This window comes from Mus musculus, chromosome 11 (assembly GCF_000001635.26).
Source record: "Mus musculus strain C57BL/6J chromosome 11, GRCm38.p6 C57BL/6J".
Lineage (NCBI taxonomy): Eukaryota > Metazoa > Chordata > Mammalia > Rodentia > Muridae > Mus > Mus musculus.
In genome coordinates this window covers 109,638,661-109,647,813 of record NC_000077.6, presented here as the reverse complement: position 1 = coordinate 109,647,813, position 9,153 = coordinate 109,638,661, and the positions used below count along the sequence as shown (strand labels likewise).

General features: G+C 44.7%; 1 long non-coding RNA gene across 1 annotated transcript in view; it reads right to left on the bottom strand.

Moving 5' to 3' along the window:
• Window positions 1-5,650: 5,650 nt before the first annotated feature.
• Window positions 5,651-9,153, bottom strand: part of Gm11685 — a 28,977-nt gene continuing 25,474 nt past the window's right edge. The window contains exon 3 of the long non-coding RNA XR_880280.2: window positions 5,651-7,301. This is a non-coding gene — a long non-coding RNA (predicted gene 11685). The remainder of the gene's footprint in view (window positions 7,302-9,153) is intronic.

Here is a 9,153-nt window from a genome sequence, read left to right as displayed (position 1 = left end):
GGAATTCTGTTTTTTGTTTGTTTGGTTTTTTTTTTTTTTGGTTTTTTTTTTTCGAGACAGGGTTTCTCTGTAAAGCCCTGGCTGTCCTGGAACTCACTTTGTAGACCAGGCTGGCCTTGAACTCAGAAATCCTCCTGCCTCTGCCTCCCGAGTGCTGGGATTAAAGGCGTGCGCCACCACGCCCGGCTTCATCCCTGGAATTCTGACTCCATGGACTAGTTAAATCAGTAAGGTCTCTGAGCAAGCAACAGACTCTCAATATATGAGGTAGAGAGAGATTAATGAAGACACCAAAACTAGCAACACACACCACACGCTTTTTAAAAAGGACTACTCTACTGCTGGTCATTCCTTGGTGTTTCTTATGCTTAAAGATCTATTGGCTAAACACGGATCCACATATTCCCAATTTCCAAGGAAAACTTTACAAACTGTTGCCACCTAGTCGGGGCATGCACAGGCCTGGGTATTTATGCTTCCTAAGGGACCTAAAGTTATGGTTTCCAATAAAACCCAATTCCTGCACACATCCAAATGCCAAAGGTTGTCCTATTTTTTCTCCCAATGGAAAATAAGCTGAACTAAAGAGGAATGTTTATCTTGCTCGTGTACTGAGCCACTTGAAAAAAAAAAAAAAGGACAGCAAGCTTGGGCCTCACCCTAACTAATGACTTCCAAATAAAACTATCTTTACCCCAAACATATTTCCATCCAAAATAGCATAGTGAACTCCACAGTGTTCAGCAACAAGAAGGAATTACGTTAGCAGGGGCTCACCAGAGAGTTAGAGCCCATAGGGTATGTGGACGGAGATTTATTTTAAGGAATTGGCTCACACAACTGTGGAAGCTGGCAAGTCTCAAATCCACAGAGCCGGTGCAAGACAGCCCAACAGGCTAGACCAGGGAAGAGCTGGGGCTGAGGCTAGACCAGGGAAGAGCTAGAGCTGAGGCTAGACCAGGGAAGAGCTGGGGCTGAGTTTGAAGTCCCAGGCCAACCTCCTTCCTCAGTCTTTTAAGACCTTCAACAAAGTAGCAAAGGTGCACCCATGTTATGATTGGAGGTGATCTGCTTTATGTAAAGTCTTTGATTTGATTGCTTATGATATCTTTAAAGAGATGTTTACAACATCCTCCAGACCAGTGGTTCACATGTGGGTTGCAACCCCTTTGGAGAGTCGACCAAACCTTTCACAGGAGTCAGATCAGATCAGACATCCTGCACGCAGATGTTTACATGACGATTCGTAACTGAGGCAAAATTACAGTTATGAAGCAGCAACAAAAATAATTTTGTAGTTGGGGTCACCACAACATGAGGAAATGTATTAAAGGGTCGCAGCACTAGGAAGGTTGAGAGCCACTGGTCTAGACTATAACCTGCCCTGGTTAACAGCAAGTTAACTCTCACACACACAAGCATCCAGCAGCCCTGAGCAGGGAACTCAGATAGGGGACATTGCTTTCAATGCATCACTCTGCCCAGGACTGTGACCGCCACTATAGAGGATAAACACAAACAAGTCTCCTCTAGAAACTAATGAAGAAAGTAACAAATTTTTAAAATTACTAAATTTTCTTTTTTTATATTTCATTTATTTAAATTTCAAATGTCGTCTTCCTTCCCAGTTTCCCCTCTGCAAACCCCTCATCCCATTCCCCCTCCCCCTGCCCCTATGAGGGTGCTCTCCCACCTACCCACTCATCCCTGCCTCAGCACTCTAGCATCCCCTTACGATGGGGAATAAAACCTCCACAGGACCATGGGCCTCTCCTCCTATTGATGCCAGATAAGGTCATCCTCTGCTACATATGCAGCTTGAGCCATGGGTCCCTCCATGTGTACTCTTTGGTTGGTGGTTTAGTCCCTGGGAGCTCTGAGTGGTTCAGTTAGTTGATATTGTTGTTCTTCCTATGGGGTTGCAATCCCCTTCGGCTCCTTCAGTCCTTCCCCTAACTCTTCCAGTGGGGTCCCCAGGCTTGGTCCAATGGTTGGCTGTGAGCATCCACATCTGTATTGGTCAGGTGCTGGCAGAGCCCCTCAGGGGGCAGCTATAACAGGCTTCCATAAGCAAGTACTTCTTGGCATCAGCAGTAGTGTCAGGGTTTGGTGTCTGTAGATGGGATGGATCCCTAGGTGGGGTGGTCTCTGGATGGCCTTTCCTTCAGTCTTTGCTCCATTTTTTGGTCCTTGCATTTCCTTTAGACAGGAGCAATTCTGGGTTAAAATGCTGGCTTCAATGTGGGGGAAAAAGAATTGTTATTTATTATTGGTGGGAGTAAAAATAGGTGCAACTACTATGGAAATCAGTATGGGGGTTCCAAGAAAGAAGGAGAGAGAGAGAGAGAGAGAGAGAGAGAGAGAGAGAGAGAGGAGAGGAGAGGAGAGGAGAGGAGAGGAGAGGAGAGGAGAGGAGAGGAGAGGAGAGGAGAGAAGAGAAGAGAAGAGAAGAGAAGAGAAGAGAAGAGAAGAGAAGAGAAGAGAAGAGAAGAGAAGAGAAGAGAAGAGAAGAGAAGGAAGAAAGCAATTATATGATCTAGCTATACCTAACTCCTGGTCATATGTCCAAATGACTCTATATCATATACTACAGAGATACTTGCTCATTCTTATTTATTGCTATTCCACTCCCAATAGTTAGAAATAGAAACAACCTAGTTCTCCACCAAGTGATAGATGGATAATAGAAATGTGTGTGTGTGTGTGTGTGTGTGTGTGTGTGTGTGTGTGTGTGTGTACCAAATGGAATTTTATTCATTCTAAAGAAAAAGGGAAATTATGGAAATTGCAAGTAAATTAATAAAGCCAGACCCAGAGCCAGTATCAGATGCTCTCTCGTATGTGGCTACTAACTTTGAACTTTACACATGTGTGTTTGAATTGGAGTACCCATAGAAGACAGAAAACTAGTAAGGGGCCATGCTAGAATTTCAAAAGAAGTAGGGGTATGAAGTGGGAAAGAGGAATTAGGGAACATAAAGGATTAAGTGGCCTATGGCCTGCAGAAGGGAGGGCAGGGTGAAACACTAAAGACCTTTGAAAAGGTCATATGGAAACCTACTGTAAACGGTTCCTAAGTTATATACATAATACATATATAAACAGTTTAAACGGAATGACCTTGTAAGCAAGGAGCAATGGCTCTCCCACACACTACAAGGAGCTATCCAATTAAAATCCTAGTGTCAAGTACAGGTTGCCTCTTTTCAACTTGTTGCTCGGTAGGATCCCACAGATGCCACCACCCAACAGAACACTAAGGGCTGTTCCCATTGCTCTTGATCACGCTCCAGAAGTGGGAAGACCCTGCTGCTGAAGCCACTATGTGCTTGAGTAATACAACAGGGAGGAATCAAGCTGTTGCCGACCTGGAAGCTTCATCCCTGCTGGCTAGCTTTCATAGTGCTAGAAGGTTCTATGCACACTACTGGGGGGAGAAAAATAACCGACAGTTGTACCCATCTGCAAACCCAGTGAACCAAACAAACGACTGGCCTGGCAAGATCTGTTGATTGATGCAACAGAGGCATGACTGTTTCAGGAGTAACCTACCACTGTCCCATCATTTAAGGCCCGCTCCACGGTCATGCCTAGCATTGTTAACTGGGCCAAGACCCTGTGGCTGGCTGTCTTGCAGGCCCTGAAGGGGAACCTACTGCGGTTATTCTGATCAGTGAACAGAGTATTAATCTGCTCCTTGAGTACTTCTCTTTCTCCCATAGATTAGTGCATTCCTCAGCCTTCAGAGCAGCTTCTTTCAACAGTAAAAGGTAATTAATCCTGAGACCAGCAACTGGTCGCCATGCTGAGAACGGGAGGAAAGTGATGCGGTTGGATTTGATCAAGGCACCTTATATGCCCTGTATGAAAGTTTTAGACAAAAAGAGTATAGACAATCGCCAGCTTTACTCTAAACGTCTTTGTGGAATAGTCTCCATGATGGTCATGGATGAGCGTCAATAAAGAGCTCTTGGCACTGGCAACCCTGGAGGAATCTCAGCTTTCGGACTCCCTTTCTCATGGATTTGGATCTCAGGATGGAATTCTCTCAGACTTTGGTGTTGTTTGGTCTTATCCACTTGTCTACCCTCCTCTGTCTCTGTCTCTTTCATCTGTCTGTCTGTCTGTCTCTGTCTTTTTGTTTCTTTGTCTCTGTCTCTCTGTCTCTACCTCTCTCTTTCTCTCTTGCCGACACGCAACACACACACACACACAAACACACACACACACAGACACACACACACACACACAGAGCAGGAAGAGGGATATATCCCTGATCTCTGCACTGAGTTTGGCATTCCGCATTTGCAGGTGGCTTCCTAGCCGTTTCTCAGGCTTCACAGACCCTTCACTTCCTCCATTACCCGAGATGCAGCCTAAGGTCCTGCTCCAGTGTCTGCCTGCTCTTTGCCATTTTCCACCCTTTATTAATTGCTCCAGATTGTTCTTCAGCACTGTCTGCAAGTGTGAGGTGTCAGAAATGTGTGAGGTATAAGTCTTGAATGTGTGTGACCTACAGCTGGTGTGGTGGGCTTTGGTGGTTAACAGCCAAAATGGAGCCATCAAGGGCAAAAGTGTAACCAGAAGTTATGAGTCACTCTAGTCTTTAAAGTCCAGTTCTCCAAACACTAAAATCCAGCAATCCTTGAGCAGTACATCTTTGCATCTGACCCTACCCATAGATGATCCGTGACTTAGAATGGTTTGGCTAACGATTTTCCACTTTACAATGGACTTAATGTGATGTTAAGTACATTTTAAACTTACAACTTATTAAAACATAGTTCTGTTAAACTGAAAAGCATCTATACCTTAAGTTAATACAAGTGATATGTCAGTAGTTGTTATGTTTTTATTTGTAGGAAATGACAAGGCAAAAGTCCTTACATGTTCAGAAGATAGGCTGAAGTTTGTTCCTAGTACCTTCTATTCATGGCTGTTGACTCTTCAGAGGGTAGAACCCATGGCTACAGAAGACCAGCAAACTGCATGCCGCTGGGATTTAATGTCACCAGATTTCAGATTTGTATAGTTCTAGCTCATACATCTGTGCCTACCCAGAGCTTTGACTTGTTACCTCTGACAGACAACAGACATCAGGGTTTCCCAGAGAAGGTGGCTCTAAACAAATGGAAAGACATAGGGAGAGTTGGCAAAGGCACCCATCATCACAGAACTCGAGAATCAGAAGCAGAAACCCAAGGTCATCTAGGGAAACGGCAATGCTTCCTTCGTGTTTACAAATCCAAAGGGTTACAACATGCGACTGTATCTCAAACCAAACAAACAAACAAAAAGAGTTGGTGAAGAGAGAAGAAGGAATGTGTTTTGAGCAGAAGAAGCAAGCATACACTGAAGTGAGTAAGAGGGTCTTAGTGGAGTGCAATCGGAGAACCAAGTCATCCAGTTGAGCATCAAACTAGAAAAACTACAGGAGGCAATTTAGTCACTACAATGTAGACAACACTCTAGAGGGTGTGCCCTGTGCCTGGAACCACTGGAGTGCTTCAGGTGGGTCACTTCAGCCTACTTGGCCATGGCCTTTTGGGACAGGCACAATTTCATGCTCATTTTACAGGCAAGCCATTTAGATGCCTTGCAGAAACCACATAGATATGGATGGGGTATGAGCAAGGCTTAGGAATTTGGCCTTTCTCCAGAGAACTGCTGGAACCCTTCACAGAGGGGAGGGTCTTGATGAGAGGGTGCGGCAGAAAGGCAAGGGGATACCAGCCAGCCTAATGGCAACAGCAAAATTGAAACTGGGAACCTTGGGGAGTTAACACTCAGAAGAACAGGCCTTGGAACCAGTCTGAAAGTGAAGGGGCCGAAGCCTGGTTAAAACTAAGGTCATTTGTCCAGTTTCCAAGAACTAAACAGGGACCTGCCAAGATTCCAGCCAAGGCTGTGGGAGATAAGGGCATGGGAATCACTCATAAAAAGCTCAGAGCTATTTGTTACAGGCAGGAACCAGCCTGCTAGCACCAGGCCCTGATAATTATTCAACTTTTTTTTTTTTTTTTTGCAATGCTAAGAACTGAACCTGAAGCTTCCCACGTGCTAGGTGCATACCCAGAAGTCAACTGACCCGAACTGTGGCTTTGCCACTTACTAGCTATGTAGCTATGTGACCTTGGGCATACTATTAGTCTCTTGAAGCTTCAGTTTTCCCAGTTATGAGATGAGGGGAGAAGGGAGGTTTCTTTGTTCTCAGAGCACAGCTCCTGGACACTGTATCGGCCTCTTCACAGTCACCCACCCATCCTCTCAGGATCATCCAAGGTGGTAGCCCCAGACCCAGAGAGCTCTCCAGATTTAAGGGAAGTTAGTTGAATAGAATTCAAAGGTCATTCCTTAATAACGATAGTCTCATTTCACATGTCACTTGTAGGTAGTGACTTCCAGGTTGGGCAAGACAGACCAAGCATATTCAAATGACCAAGGAAGTATCTACAGGAGAGTCGTGTCTCTGCAGGGCTCTGTTAGCTTTCTCAGCACTGTGACAGGATGCCTGACACAATTTCAAAGGGGGAAAGGTTTACTTTGCTTGGGTTTCAGACTATGACTCCATTGTGACAACAAGGGTCCCTGGTGCAACAGCTGACATCATGGTGGGCAAGAAGCAGAGCAGAGCAGAGACGTAGTAAGAAGGGGCCAGGGCACAATACAACTGTCAAAGACATTCCCTCTCCTAGTGACCTACTTCCTATAACCAAGACCCACTTTCTACAGTTGCCACCTCCCACTAGTCTATTCAAAATTTGAATCTAGGCCTAGGGCTGACAGTTAAGTAGACAAAGGCATTTTTCATGCAAGCCTCACAACCTGAGTTTCATCCCCAGGACCCACATAGTAAAGAGAGAGAACCAACACTCAAATGTTATCCTCGAACCTCCACATGGTATGTGTATCCATACATATGCATACATAAGCCCACGCACTCCAACACACACGTGTGCACACACACACACACCACCACCACCACCACCACAGTCGTCATCATCATCATCATCATAACAATGACAATAATAGTAATTTTAGTTTTTAAATCTTTGAATCCATTGAGATAAGCAGTTCGTCAGGTGAGAACTTTGACCCTGGGGAGCTGTCCTTACACAAACGCTAAGAAGAACAGCTCACTAATCTCCTTGGCATTTTCATCCCAATCAGTTGATAATCAAAGTTTATCATCACAGAGATTAACAGCATTTTTCCCTTAGAGGTCCAGATATTTACTTTAGACTGTGTGGCCATAGGTCTTACTTCCAATTCCTCGCTTTAACTATTGCAGCAGGAAACATCTATAGACAATACAAAAGAAGAGTAAGTTTTGCTACACTCCAGCGAAACTATAATCTCTTCTAATTTTCATGTGTCACAAAAATTCACACAGATACACGCTCATATATGTATATATAAGCTAGGCTTGTAAACTGCATAAAAACAAGTGGTAGGTTATACTTTATACATTTCTCTTAGACCAAATTACCTCTTGCATACTGTTATACATGATAGCTAACCTTTACTGTCAATTCCCTGGGATTTCAAATGACCATGGAAACACATCCCTAGCAATGTCTATGAGGGTTTTTTTTTTTTCCCAGAAGAACTAATGGAACAGGGAAGACCTCCTTTAGTCCCACCCCTGAATGAGGGCAGCAGCATCCCCGAGACTTGAGCTCTGGAGAAACAGGAGAAAATTACCAGCATTGTCTCTTTGTTTCCCAACTGGATACAATGTAACCAACGGCTTCACACTCCTACCAACACGACTTCTCCACCATGGAGGACAGCAGCCTCAAACTGTGAGCAGAAACAGTCCCTTCCTCCCCTAAGTTGTCAAACAGTGTCAATCACAGCGAAGAGTAACAAATGCAAATATCTAGTAAACCTCTACTGTACCTTCAGGGAGAAGGATGTGGAATGATGTGGAGGTGTGATTCGGAGTGAACTAGCTCACCAATGAGGAAATAATGTCCCTCCCAAAGCATCCACAGCCTACTTACTCCTCTAACCTTGGAACATATTGTCGATACTTTGAACATGGAAATTAACATATTAGGTGGGTTTGAAATTGATCATCGGGTGACTTTATGATAGATAAATTATCCTCTATCGTTTAGATGCACCCAAAACAATCAGTGAGAACAAGAGCCCAGCCTACAGGTGGGGTGGGTGATGACCTCAGTGTCTGCCCAGTGTGACCATAGGCACAGAGGCAGGGGATAGGACCCTATTTGGGGGGCAGAGAAAAAGATAAGTCCACTTAGAAGAACCGTTGGAACTAGACTTTAAGGACGAGCAGGAATTTACCAGGGTCATGGAGGAATTGGTAGACTGTCAAGAGGGAGCAAAGGGGTGGGAGCTAGGATGGGGAGAGCCATAGAGGCGAGGGGAATAGGTGAGAAACTGAGGATGGGGAGAGCCATAGAGGCGAGGGGAATAGGTAAGAAACTGAGGATGGGGAGAGCCATAGAGGCGAGGGGAATAGGTAGAAACTGAGGATGGGGAGAGAGCACATCACAGGGGGTGAAGACAAGAGAACATTTAGGAGACTCTAAGAAGCCTGAAATTACAGTATTATGGGAAGGGAAAGGAAGGAAGGAAGGCGTGGTGGCAGAGCAGATCTGGGAGAATTGAGCTCTGGAAAAAAAAAAGTCATTTTCCATTGGAATGCTTATGACCCGTTGGCACCTAACAATTGACAATGCTTAAACAGCAATCCATTCTATCTCGTCATTTATGGATCAGAAAGTTTGTTAGGCTCACCTGAGCAACCCTTCTGTGACTGAGGCCAATGGATGCTATTCAGCTAGACCCAAACTAGAGCCTTCCTAATCCTGCAGCCCTTTAATACAGTTGTTCATCTTGTGGTGACCCCCAACCATAATTTTCTTTTCACTGCTACTTCATAACTGTAATTTTGCCACTGTTTCGAATTGGAATGTAAATATCTAAAACACAGGATATCTGATATGCAGCCCCTGTGAAAGAGCCATTGAACTCCTAGTTTGCTCATTGCTGCTGTGATTAAAAACACTCCGATGAAAAGCAACTTGGGAAGGAAAGGCCAATCAAGGCAGGAACCTGGAGTCACGTCAGCTTGCTATTACACACAATCTGACCTCCAACGAAAGAACTCACTCGTAGCCG